The 14,554-nt window shown below is 40.7% G+C and overlaps 1 protein-coding gene across 3 annotated transcripts in view; it reads left to right on the plus strand.

Moving 5' to 3' along the window:
• Positions 1 to 14,554, plus strand: part of LOC145343022 (semaphorin-4D-like) — a 167,966-nt gene that overhangs the window by 97,955 nt on the left and 55,457 nt on the right. The window lies entirely within an intron of this gene.

Consider the following 14,554-nt stretch of genomic DNA (forward strand, 5'->3'; position numbering starts at 1 on the left):
TTACGAGTCTGAGTTTGAAAATGTGACTAAACACGTTGACAAAGGAAGAACGGTGGATGTGGTTTATATCGAACTTCAAGGTGTTTGATAATGTCCCCCATGCAAGACTACTTGAAAAAGTGAGAGGGTATGGGATCCAAGGGGCTATTGCCTTGTGGATCCAGAACTGGCTTGCTTGCAGAAGGCAGAGTGTGGTTGTGGATGGGTCTTTTTCTGCACGGAGGTTGGTCACCAGTGAAGTGCCCCAGGGATCTGTTCTGGGACCCTTGCTGTTGTCATTTTCATAAATGACCTGGATGAGGAAGTGGAGGGATGGGTTGGTAAGGTTGGTGGTGTTGTGGATAGTCTGGAGGGTTGTCAGAAGTGCAGCGAGACATAGATAGGATGTAAGATTGGGCGGAGAAGTGGCAGATGGACTTCAATGCAGGTAAATGTGTAGCGGTCCATTTTGGCAGGTCCAATGGGATGAAGGAATATAATATCAAGGGTAGGACTCTTAGCAGTGTAGATGATCAGAAGGATCTTGGGGTCTGGGTCCATAGGACTCTTAAATTGGCCTCGCAGGTGGAGGATGTGGTCAGGAAGGCGTATGGTGTGCTAGCCTTCATTAATTGAGGGATTGAGTTTAGGAGTCGGGAGATAATGCTGCAACTTTATAACAGCTTTGTCAGACCCCACTTGGAGTACTGTGCGCAGTTCTGGTCGCCTCACTGCAAGAAGGATGTGGAAGCTATTGAAAGGGTGCAGAGGAGGTTTACAAGGATGCTGCCTGGATTGGGTGGCATGCCTTATGAGGATAGGTTGAGGGAGCTAGGTCTTTTCTCCCTGGAGAGACGAAGGATGAGAGGTGACCTGATAGAGGTTTATAAGATGTTGAGAAGTATAGATAGGGTGGATTCTCGGAGGCTGTTTCCCAGGGCTGAAATGGTCACTACGAGAGGACACAGGTTTAAGGTGCTGGGGAGTAGGTACAGAGGAGATGTCAGGGGTAAGTTTTTCACTCAGGGTGGCGAGTGAGTGGAATGGGCTGCCGTCGGTGGTGGTGGAGGCAAATTTGTTGGGGTCTTTTAAGAGACTTCTGGATGAGTACATGGGATTTAATGGGATTGAGGGTTATGGATAGGCCTGGTAGGTAAGGATATGATCAGTGCAACTTGTGGGCCAAAGAGCCTGTTTGTGCTGTAGTGTTCTATGTTCTATATGTTCAGTGTGAACTGTTTCCTGTTAGCTAGCCAATCTTCAATCCATGCCAATATGTTCCCTCCTGCACCATGAGCTTTTATTTTACACAACCTTTGATGTGGGACCTTATCAAGTGCTTTCTGGAAGTCTTAAGTACAGTACATCCACTGGTTCCTCTTATCCTCAGCACGTATGATTCCTTCAGATAACTCGGTAATGGTCCCCTCAGCTGCTCTACATGCCACACACTGATCTGTCTAGCAATTTTGGGATAGAATTCAGTGCTTTCAAGCTTTCAGCTTTCAGTATTTTCTGTAATAAATAAGGCAGACGTGAGTTTGGACCAGATTATGGATAAATTTAAAGCATTCTGATAAAATTGGGCATCATAAGAGTAATTTTGCTAGTAACTTATTCAGTGGCAATGGAATTAAAACTTTGGTTTCCTTCACCTGCTTAGTATTTGATTTTGTTTTTATGGGATTTGGGTAATGCTATTTAGCCCACATTTATTGCCCATCTCCAGTTGTTCTCGAGAGGGTGGAGATAACTGTCACCTTGAACCTCTGCAGTCTGTCTACTTGTAGGTACATCCAGAATGCTGTTAGGTAGGGAGTTCCTGGATTTTGATCCAGCAATCTAGTTCCAAATTGGGCTTTTCTGTGGCTTGTAGAAGAATTGGCAGGTGATGTTCTCATGTCTTTGCTGCCTTTGTCCTTCAAGTTGATCAGAGTTTGCGGGCTTGGAAAGTGCTATCAAAGGAGCCTTGGTATGTTGCTGCAGTGCATCTTGTAGGTGATACGCACTGCTGCCATTTATGGTTGTGGTAGAGGGAGTGAATGTTGCTGGTGGATGAGATGTCAGTGAAATTGGCTGTTTTTGGCCTGGATGGTATCGAGCTGCTTGAATTGTTGGAGCTGCACTCATCTGGACAACTAGGGAGTATTCCATCACTGTTAAGCCTTGTAGATGGTGGACAGGCTTTGGGAGTCAGGAGACGAGATACTTGCCACCAAATCCCCACTTTGTTTTTGCCGCCTTAATATTTTATAGTTTCTTGACTCGTGCTGTCAGCATTGTCTTGCTTGTTGTTAGTATTTCCCTGTACTTCATGTTAGTAACTAATTGTCTTGCCCCTCCAGTAATTTCTGGTGATGTTTAGGTCTCACTGGTTTGATGCAAGCTTGTCTCTTGCTCAAATGACCAGGCTGAAAGACTGTCAGCAGTCCTGCATGTTCATTGACACTTTGAGAGACACCCATGTTGCTATTGACCGAGTAGTATTTTCTGTTCTGAAATATTAAATGTAAAGATGACATTCAATCAGCTCCATCTGTGTTGGACTCTATTAAATATTGGACACTCATCTATTATTTTTCCCTTAGTTTGTACAGAATCAATTGTGTGTTATTCCTCTGCCGGTTACAGCAGCATATTCTTTGGACTAGAGCCTCTGTCCAACTTTGGCTGTAAATGAATGGCTGATGAGAACATCTTTTTAAAAGGGATGTAGTTTGTGGGAGAAAGAAGTGTTGGTACAAAACTTGTAATTTGTGATGTTTACTATTTTAAAGACCATAGCTGGAATTTTCTGGCCATTCGTGCTGGTGAGAGTCTCTGGTCCTGCTGGTAGCACACTCCCATCTGCAAGTTTCCCACCAGCATGGCACGACGTCAATGGGAATTCCCATTGACAACCACCGCTAGCAAACAACACGCCACCTCCCACTGGCGAGAAACACATGGCTGGGAGGCCAAAGAATCATGTCCCATATTTAGACCATTGATGGGAGTTCAGCTGAGGGTGGTAATTTTTGTACTTAGAGCCACCAACTCCTTTTTAACTATGTTCCTTTTTCATATTTCAGTTATCATTTCCACAACACATTTTAATTTTGGTTTTCTTTTATCACCATTACTTTACTTTAGTATTTACTTTCCAAATTTATTTTGCTTTCTTCTTCTTCCCATCTGATGTGAATTTGTGCTTTCTGGTACTAATGCTGCTTCGCCTTCAAATTTTCCACCACCTTAATCTTATGGTTTAATATCTTACAGTGTAGGGCTTTTTTTTTTATTCTTTTGTCAATATGCTACATCAAGAATTCATTTTTCCTCTGTTTGCTCAAAATGTTTTTGCAAATGTCTTGACCAGTGACCTGACCTCTGGGAATTCTGGATGAAATTTTAATGCTGGAGGTGGCTGAACCATGTATGCCGGTACAGTACGCATACTGAGCCCTTTGCCTGAGGAAATCCTTGACCACCTCACTCTTTTCAGTAACAGTATGTTAGAGTACCTAATTGAGTTCATCTGAACAGGAAATAGTGATATTTGGTTAAATATGGAATGAGTACTAAGCTACTGTTTCAGGACAGTAAATGCTAAGTGAAGCAACAATCACAAACCTCTACTGTCTTGATGTTGCAGTTAAAATCATGTCCATTTCTCCAAGTTCAAGTTAACCATTAATTCAATATTTTCTTAAGCAACAATGACTCAAACTAATGTTGCAGGTTTTTTTTTAAAAACGCTGCCTTTGGGAAGAAAAATGTTGAATTGATGAATAGAGAACAAATTGTATTTATATAAGCATCCTTAATAAGCTAAATTCCCTGAGGTTTCAGGGGAGGGTTATCAAACAATTTAATACCAAGCAACAGAGAGATGAGGGTAGATAGTTTGATTTAAGGAGGTAGATCTTAAGCAGCGGTTTGAAGGAGGAAAGGGCAGAGGTGTTTAAGGAGAGAATTTCAGAGTTTAGGGCCTTGGTTGCTGAAGGCATGGTCGTAAATGGTGAAGTGATTTTAAACGGAGATGCTCAAGGGGTCAGAACTATGGAGAACGGATATGTTGGAGGATTGTTGGGTTGGCAGGGAGTACAGAGATGGGCAAAATCAGAGGGATTTGAAAACCAGATGAGAATTCTAAAATGGAGATGTTTCACTGGGAGCCAATGTAGATCAAGCACGGGTGATAGGGTTTAGTGTAAAATATGATGCAGATAGTTTTGGGTGATCTCAAGCTTGCAGAGGATAGAATATGGGAAGCTGGCCAAGGAGTGAATTGGAATAGTTGTGCTTCGAGATTTACTTCTGTTAAATCAGTGGTGCATAATTTGGATAAACGTACTCCGTGGGCCAATGTTCTCCATCTATTTCAATTCAGTAACTCTTTGATTTAGATAACTTTAATGGATGCTTTTAAAGTCTTCCTTTTAATGATGCATAATAGGTTTGTAACCTGTAGCTTGTACCTCAGAGTATCAGTGTAATTTTCTGATCAAAGAGGACTGTTGAACTTGTTTTTACATCTTTCACGGAATTCCAGTTTTACTCTTTGGATAGTGTTCTGGATTAGGAAAATAATCCAACAACACAAAATGTAATTAGTCTAATAGCTGAATGTTGCGCACACATTTCTCTAATCTGAGTCCACTACTAAGAACTCTCCTGTCAGAAAATTGCATGAAAGCTAGCTAGTCTATTGAAAGACTTCAGACATCCTTTGACATTCTAAATTCAAGGCACAGTCATACAGGTATCCAAGAGGGAAAGCTTTTCAGACCAGTTTAATGTGATCATCACCCATCAAACATCTTTAGATGAATTTGTTTAATTTTCTTTTGTATTTTTTTAAAGATCCTTTAGAGACTTTGTAGAAAAAGATATTTAAAAAATCAAATCAGTTTAATAAGAGTTCTGTTTCTGAGCAAGCAACAAACTATCGTTGATTTTGGCAGCAACATACCTTGATATGTGTGCACGCACATGCATTGGTATCTCCCTAGTCACATGAACACCATAATGGAAGCATCAAAGAGCAATTGACATGATGCAGCAGAAAAGTGTGTTTCCGTTATTTTCCACTCTTCAAATCATGTTTTATAATTATTGCCTGCAGTTTGGATGATAAATGAGTTCTGATCACAAGGGCACAATCTGTCAGGTGGCTGTCTGTATTTGTATCTCTAAAACCAGCTCCTTTTATTCTGTTGGCTAAGTTGTATACACTGTCTTGTTCATGGACATATAATTCAAGCACTTCTCCTCTTGCATTCAAACCTATTGTTATTTCCCCGTTTTAAAAACTCACCCATTCATTGTGCTCTGAACTGCTGTCTAATTTTTAATCCTCCACCAACTTATCACTGTTTTATTTCAAGGATCTTGAATGGATTGCTGCTTCCCAATTTGTTCTCCACTTATTGGTGGATCTCTTGGTCCAGAATTTTATTCTATCAACACCACAAAATCGCTTTGGCGAGTCATAAAGCTATTTATCCTGTGTAATTGCCACTGTGGTGCCTTATGCCATCTTGACCACCTCGTAGCCTTCAACGCATCAACCATTTTACCTTTTTCAATTGTCTCCTGTGTGATTCACCTCCATTTACATGCTCTTTTGATTCCATTACAATGCATTCCAATGTTGCCAGCACGTTGTTTTTAATGGCGATTATCTTTGTAGCTTTCGCACCAACAGTTAGCTCCAAGATTTCAACCTTCATGCATTCCTTACACACATACTGCTCTTCAAGCCTTTTATCTGCATTAATTTAAAATTTCACACCCTAACTTTTGAAAGCCTTCATGACGTTGTACCATCCCAACTGGGCTGGGCTACTGCTCCAACACACTGTCCCAGCTTAAACCTCTGCTCTTGAGAGTCTAGTCTATGGTGCATTATTTCTAAACTTAATTAAGGAGGGATGGAACAAGATGAGATGTAGTAAGTTAAAGGACAGCTGAGATGCTGAAGGGGTCAGGAAGACACACAAAATGCACATACAAGAGTGCACCAGAAACTAATGTCAGCATCGGGTGAAAGTAGGAGTAAGATGGGATTAAGGATTCTATCTGAGCCCAGACAATATTTGTAACAACATGGATAAATTGATAAAAATAAAAGGAATTGTCATGATAGCCATTAGAAACATGGTTGTAAAGTGACCAATTCTGGGAATTGAATATTCAAAGGAATCAGGCATTCCCCATTTTACAGTCTGTTCCAACAGTTTTCTAAATAGCACTGTTTCCGTTTTCTGTTCTGCACGTGCTTGTCACTCCTCTCTACCACTCCCCAGCCCTTCTGCTCACTGCTTTCCCCCCCTCCTAATCTCCAGTTGTCTTGCGTATTTTTTCCCTTCCCCAGCCCTTCCTTATCTGCTCCTAATCCCAGTCCTCCTCACTACTAGTTGCTTCACTTGTCTGACCTTCCTGCTTGTCACATCCGTCCATTGGTATCACCGCCCCAGCTTGGTTCTCTTTCCCAACCCTCGGTTTTCCCACTCACTGCTTCTCTTCCTCAATCCCCTCACTCTATCTTGCTTACCTCTCCCAATGCTCCTGCTCGCTGTTTTCCTCTCGCAGCAAGGGCTCAGAAGGGGAGTGACGAGAATGAGAGAATGACAAATGTTGGTGGCCAGAGGAAGCATTTTCATTTTAGCATGCCATTTTTAGGAAAATATTAGGAGTGCTAAAAGAGGGATAGCTACATTTGATATTTCGAAAGGCTAGAAAGAAAGGAAGGAGTTTGTTTCATTAATAAAAGCTGAAATCAGTATGGTCGTGAGAAATCTTGGCTCTTAAGATGAAGATGACGAATTTGTTTGGGTATAGATTTTAAAAAAAAGCAAAGGAAGGAAGTGGTACAGTGATTAGCACAGCTGTCTCATAGCACCAGGGACTGGGTTTAATTCCTGGCTTCGGTCACTGTGTAGAGTCTGCACGTTCTCCCCATGTCTGTGGGATTGCTTCATGTGCTCTGGTTTCCTCCCACAGTCCTAATATTTTTCTAAAAATGGCTTGATAAATGAAAATGCTTCCTCTGGCTGCCAACCTTAGCCATCCTCTCATTCTTGTGCTGGTTAGGCGCATTGGCCATATTAAGTTCCCCCTCAGCGTATCTGAGCAGGCGCCACAGTGTGACGACTAGGGGGGATTTTCACAGCAACTTAATTGCAGTGTTAATGTCAGTTTGCTTGTGACACTAATAAAGAAACTTAAACTTTTAGCACTCTGTTCCAGACCTCCTCCAAATTCTGGTCATGGAATGTTTAGCCAAGCTAAACATTTGCTTGTAGATTTATTGGATTAAGGCAGATAGCTGAGCGGTAAATTCAGGAAAAGCTGTTGACCAGACTTTTGAAAGGCCTATTCTAAAATTGTCTACTGTAATGATTTAAAAGAATTTCATTTATTTAGCATCTTTCACAGTTTTAGGATGCCTTTAAAGTGCTTTACACCAATGCAAAACTTATCTGAACTGTGGTCACTGTTGTAGTGTAAGAATATAGCTGCCAATTTGCACGCAGTACACTCCCAAACAGCAACGAGGACAGTAACCAGAAAACTTAATTTGAACGTTGGCATGAATTTTTATTAATAAACAAAATATCCTTTTTTTAGCTTAACACACAAGAATACCTGTAAGGAGCAAAAGTCTGCATTTGTAATGAGTTTGTAATTGTGGTGCTGTTTTGGGGGAAAGTGTATTGCTTTTAAGTTCATGAATGTACACCGAGGAAAAGAATCCTTAATAATTGCGAATCCTTGAATAGTTGTATCATCACTATGCTTGGACTATAATTTTAGCTCAAACTTTCTCCTTGTCCTCCCCTTTGACCTGGAGACACTCTTCATAATGCCAGTGTGTTTTTCTGTGAAAGTGTCTAAGTGCTGCTAAGCAACAGATTGAAAGCAACCATTTGCATTGTTAAAAGAAACACAGCTGTGGCAGAAAGCACAGATAGAAAACTCAGTATTTCAATCCAGTCAGAACAAAAAGCAAAAATCTGTGCCTGGCACAGGCATCTTTTAGTTTTTTTGGGTGGGGGAGAAAAGACGCAATCAATGTTGTCTCCACAGAGATTGGCATCTCTCTTTAAAAGAGAATGATTAAATTGTTACTTTGAAAAGTAACGTATTTCCTTGTTACAGACAATGCAGAAGGGCTTTCTTTACTCCTAATCAGATCGAAGTTACTGCTCCGGCCAGCTCCTTTCTTTTTTTGTCACTGCCTTTTCTGTGTCATAAATCTCTTCTTGAGGTACACAGCTGTTCAGTACCATTACCAACTGGTATTCAATGTTTTGTCTTTTATGGAGTAATCTAGTGGCTAGTCATGCTCCCTTCATAACCTTTGTTACTGCTCCCATAGAAGATGCAGTTTAAATAACTGTCCACTCCCTCTCCACCCCCATCCCAATTCACACTCCAGTTTTTGTATTTTGGGCTATATCCTGAGCCAGCCTCATACCATTGATAACTACATCGCTCAAGATGGGTTTCACATTTTAAAAAAAAGTCTTTGGAAAATCTGCAACACGGAGGAGGCCATTTGGCTCCGTCGTCTCCATGCCTTCTGAAACAATCTTGTTCACTGCCAGTGCTGATGTAAGTGCTAATCACTGGAGCGACTTGTGGAGCACTCTGTCCTGGTCACCAGGAGGTCATCCTACCCGTAGAGGACAGCAAATTGGTTTCCACGTTACTAGTTTGAATGGGCATTTTTCCCAATATTAGAGGGGACTTGCGGTCAGGATGGCAAAGCTACGAATTATGTGACTGCATTCTCTGAATCTAATCTTCAGTGTAAAGGAATGAACTGAATCATATTTGTCAGGATTTGTGATGACTACCTGCCTTACCACTAAAGGTAGCCTTATCACTAAAGGTAACCTGACCTGGGTCATGTATGACTGTACCCAGTACAGCATGTGCCTGACATGTTTTAATTGGCTTCTTGCATCTATGCTGCTGTCATGTTAAGATGACGGGACCAAAAATCTATATCACGCTGGCTACTTTACAAAATTATTACTTTTAAATATAATGGTCAAAAGCTTCACACTGACTGAAGCCAGTAATGGCTTCAACTCTCTAGTTTTCATTAAGTCACAACAACTTCATTATCTCTAAACTTGTACTAATACTTCCTGTGACTACAGAAATACGATTCCAAGGAAATGCACAAAAAGACACTTTTCGCATCTCTAAAGACTGATCCTGGCTGATGGAGATGGTGTGTCTGTGAGGACAAAAGACCATGCAACCTTTAATAAACTTATTAAGGGTGAAAGATTAACTCAGGTCCAGACCAGAAATATACATCCTTTGCCCAAACCAGGGGAAGAAGTGGGAGCTATGCCCCATGACCCTCTCCCCTCTGCAAACTGCTGGAACCTGTAATATTGAGAAGCTAAATGAGGCAGTTGGCCATCTTCCTAGTACAAAACAGCAGCAAAAAAAGAGCCCTGTCCACTTAACATTGCTTGGCCCTCATCTACACTTTCTACTGGAATGTCTGAAATTTTGTTCTGGTGCCTTTGACAAGTCTAATCTATCTCCGCGTTCTTCTCTCATTGTGGTAGTCAGCAGTACTGGAAAAGTGGAACATCTTGCATCGAGCACACTTTTGGACTTCGATTCTGAGCTCTATACGCACTGAAGCAATTCTTATTTTGTCTGTGTTTGTGCTGTATGAATGCATTAAGGGGCAGACATTGCAAACCCTCCCCCCATGATGTAAAATAAATGAACCCTCTGATTTTATCCTATCTCTAGTTTGCTGTGGGATTAATAAATGATTGGATCACTCCAAAATTGAAGGCCTGGGGAAAAACACATCAGCACTTACAAAGGGCAAATCAAAAATTTTAAGAGCACCTTTCTGTTTACAGGTTGGTGATGGAGGAAGAAATTAAAATTAAACCCCCTCTGGTCTGTAACAGTACTACACAAGGGAAATACGCCTGCAGGTTATCTTTACTGTCCAGGGCAACATTTTGAGCAGAGGTACAATATTCCTTGGGCTACCAATGCTAAATATTAATGACGATCAATATCTGAGGGTTCCACCAATAGGTTAACATCGCCAGTTACTTGGACTCAAAATGGATATGTACTTCGACAAGAAGTCGAGCATTTTTTATGTTGCCATAATGTAAATCTTTGAAAACAACTGTTAAATATTGTAAAACTGGCTCTCAGCAACTATTTTAGTTTACAAAATGTTAGGTACGTACAAGAAGTCTGCAGGAGTAATAGTAACTGCACTGTTTGATAGATTTTACGAAGGGACATAGTACAATTCTGGTCTGTCCTGTCAGGTTTTAAAAAGTTGAAATTTAAAAAACAGCAGCAATTTGAGTTTACATAGTGACTTTAACATGGCTAATGTTTAATCATGCTCGAGGTCAGAATTGAAAGAGTACAGGTTATCTGAGAGCTTGAGGAGATCGCTCAGATTGAGAGGTTTGTATGATAAAATGAGATGTGCAGCGTACAATCTTCAAAGCTGAACTGAGTCGCAGTTGTAACAGGAACACGACTGTTATATAGTCCGTCAGTCTGTGCTGTGATCTGCATTTTACTTTGAACTTCTGTTTGCGAGATGGGGTAGAATTTGGGGTACATAGGCTGTGCAATCAAGTGTCTTTCACCTTTACACCCAAGGAACTCATTGTTTCAGACCTACTGAATTCATAGATCAGAACTTTCAGGATCTGGCTTATTTTATCATGGAATTCATAAAAAGTTCAGTAAAATTATAAATCCCAGGTAAAAGATGGTGTAAATGTCTCTGACAGTTTTAAAATTTCCGCTCCATCCCAGATAATCTAACAATTATCATCATCATTTATGAAAGAAGATAGATACTGGTATAACTGATGTGGATGTAGTCAAATTCTGATAAACTCATGAACTGTACAGCAGAAGGGAACTGCATGCAAAAGCTGTTACTATACAGTAACTATTTTGAGTTCGATGTGGGGAAATGAGATCACTCTTTTTTAGAGCTGAAAGATTAGAGTATTTTATAAATGACCAGAAGCTAGGAGCTCCATAGAAGCAGTGCAGAAATCATTAAATGTTACAGACATGAACAAAATACTGTATTTGTGATTTTAATAAATGTTGGGTGGCACAGTAGTTAGCACTGCTACCCCTCAGCACCAGGAAGCCAGGTTCGATTCCCGGCTTGGATCACTGTGTGGAATTTGCATGTTCTTCCTGGATTTGTGGGGGTTTCCTTTGGGTGCTTCAGTTTCCTCCTGCAGTCCAAAGGTGTGCAGGTTATGTTGAGTGGCCATGCTAAATTGTCCCTTATTGTCACAGGGACTAGAAGGGTGAATACGTGCAGTTATGGGGATAGGGCCTGGGTGGGATCGTCATTGGTGCAGTCTTGATAGGCTGAATGGCCTCCTTCTGCACTGCAGTGATTCATCCACTGGTTCCCCTTTATCCATAACATGCGACTCCTTTAAGAACTCCAATAAATTGGTTAAACATGATTCATTTCTCAAACATCCATGCTGACTTTGCCTGATTGCCTTGAATTTTTCTAAGTGCTCTCCATAACATCTTTATTAATAGCCTCTAGCATTTTCCTTATGACCCAAAGTTAAGTTAACTGGCAAATTGACATATAGAGTGACAAGTTATTGGAGGTGTTGGTGGGCTTAAAAGTGGATAGATCTCTGGGTTCGGATGAATTGTGTCCCAAGCTGCTGTGGGAGGCAAAGGATGAGATTTCAAGGGCTCTGATCCAAATTTTTAATGTGTCTCTGGCCATGGGGGAGGTGCCAAAGGACTGGAGAACAGCTAATGTGGTTCTGCTGTTTAAGAAGGGCTGTAGATAAGTCAGGGAACTACAGACCAGTGAGTCCCACGTCAGTGGCAGAAAAACTATTGGAGTAAATTCTGAAGGAGAGTATCGATCTCCACTTAGAGGCAAGGCTTGATCAGGGATAGTCGGCCTAGTTTCATCAGAGGGAGGTCATGCCTAACAAATTTGATTGAATTTTTGGAAGAGGGTAGGACAGTTGATTGTAGTCTGTATGGATTTCAGCAAAGCCTTTGACAAGATCCCAAATGGGAAACCTATCAAGAAGATGAATACACAGTAATTTGATAGTGGATTCAAAAATTGGCTCGGTTGTAGGAGAGAGATGGTAGTGACAGAAGGTTGCTGTAGTGACTGGAAGCCAGTGTCCAGTGGCGTACCAAGGGGATCTGTGCTAGGTCCCCTATTATTCATCATTTATACAAGGAAAAACATAGATGGCTATGGGGGAGGTAGGATTAGTTGGCCATGTGGTTTTCAGTGAGGTTGAATGTCTTGGGCTGCAAGAAGACATAGATGGAATGGTCAGATTGATAGATGGTATTTAACCCTGAAAAGTTTGAGGTGATGCATTTCGGAAGGAATAATTTGACACATATTCAGTGAATGGCATGACACTTGGAAGTCCTGTGGAACAGAGAACTTGCCGTGTTTGTCTACAGATCTCTGAAAGCAGAATGGTGCGTTAAGGTGGTGAAAAAGGCATATGGGACACTTTCCTTTATCAATCAAGGCATAGATTATAAAAGCAGGGAAGTAATGTTGGAGTTGTATTGAACTTTGAGGCCATAGCTAGAGTACTGTGTGCAGTTCTGATTGCCTCATTATAGGAAGGATGTGATTGTACTGGAGGGGATGCAGAGGAGATTTACCAGGATATTGGCTATGGTGGTGCATTTAAGTTATGAAGAGAAGTATTGACTTGCTTTTGTTGGCGCAGAGAAGACTGAGGAGCAATCTGATGAGGTATACAAGATTGAGGGGCATGGATAAAGTACATGAGGAACAGCTGTTCCCATTAATTGAGGGGTCAGTTACAAGAGGACATAGGTTCTAGTGAGGGACAGGAGGTTTAGGAGGATATGAGGAAAAACATTTTTGTCCAGAGGATGGTGACTATCTGAAATGCAGCCCTGGAAGGGTGGTGGAGGCAGATTGCCTCACATCCTTCAAAAAGAACCTGGATGAGCACTTGGCATGTCTTAACATTCAAGGCTGTGGACCAAGTGCTAGTAAATCAAATTAGGTGGGAGGTCAGGTGTTACTCGTGTGTCAGTGCAAATTTGATGGGCCAAAGAGCCTCTACTGCATTGTATGATTCTGGATGAACTACCAGTCACTGCTTAAAAAATGAACCCCCATTTAAAACAGATATGGAGAATATTTTTCTCTTGTAGTGAGTCTTTGAATTTCTCTCCCTCATGGCAGTAGAAGCAGAGTCTTTGAATATTTTAAGACAAAACGAGACAGATTCTTGATAACCTTTCACCACCTTGTTTATCAGGATGTGTTAGAGGTTACAATCATCAACCATGATCTTAATGAATGATGAAGCAGACTCAAGTGGCCTACTTATGCTCCTAATTCGTGCGTTCTAAAAGAATACACAACTGAAATTGGCTGTCTTATCACAAACTTAAATATTCCAAAGAAATTATTTTAAAGATGTGGAAAATATTCTGGATGGGCAAAGAATTAACTCCTAATTATAAATAGTAAAGCCATATGCAAATTTTTCTCTCCTCCTACCTCTTCTTTCAACCAGCTTAGTACATCTTATGCTGTAGGCATCATTTTCACATGATCATTTTCTGAACTAAGTAGATTACATTTATCCATAGTACCTAACCTATCCATTTATACAAATCAGACACAATGGGTGGGATTTTCTTGTCTCACAGGAATTGTAGTTGGCAGCACATGGATCATGCAAAGATCCGTTGACTTCAGGCGAGGTTTTCCGGTCTTGGGGCAAGCATGTCAAGAAAATCGGTCCCAACGTCTTTCAGTGGAGCACTGTATAACTTTGATGCAGTTCAGTAGAACTAGGTCAGTGCGTAGGTGCAGTTCTGTATAAAGAGCTAGACGTGAAAGTGCAGTACAGCAAGGTCAGTGAGAAAGTTCTCATTTAGACAATACACTAATGAATTGAAGATTACCAAGAAATTGTTTAGACTTTGCAATTATAATTTTTGAATGTAGGTATTGAGCCATAAAATTGTCAATGCAGGTATTCTTAATGCAGTTGACGTGACTATATCAGAATTTGATTACACCCACAACTTTTACACCAGTGTCGTTTCTCTTGCAGAAATGAAGATGATGCTAATTGTCAGATTAACTAGGGTGGAGTGGAAATCTTTTTAAACTGCCTGTCACAGACAATTTCGTCACCTCTTAACTGGAGTTTAATTTTATTAAACTCTTGTTATGAATTGCATGGAGAACAACAAGCTAGGTCCTGAAAGATTCTGGCCTAGAAATTCGATAGGCTTGAAACAATTAATTCCTTGGGTATAAAGATGAGTGACTTGATTTGCCATCAGTTCCATTTACATGCTGTCTTCAGCATTATAACAGATCAGGAACTGGTTCTCAGTGAAGTTAAAGGTAATGTGTGAATATACTCCAAGAAATTGCTAGACTCTCTTAAACAAATGCGTTAATACCAGAATCAACGAAGGATCAGGCTAATATTGCCATTTACTAATCGATCCAGTACTGAAACTATCGATGAAATTC

This window comes from Carcharhinus amblyrhynchos, chromosome 5, assembly GCF_965287045.1.
Source record: "Carcharhinus amblyrhynchos chromosome 5, sCarAmb.v2.hapA, whole genome shotgun sequence".
In the NCBI taxonomy this organism is placed as follows: Eukaryota; Metazoa; Chordata; class Chondrichthyes; order Carcharhiniformes; family Carcharhinidae; genus Carcharhinus; species Carcharhinus amblyrhynchos.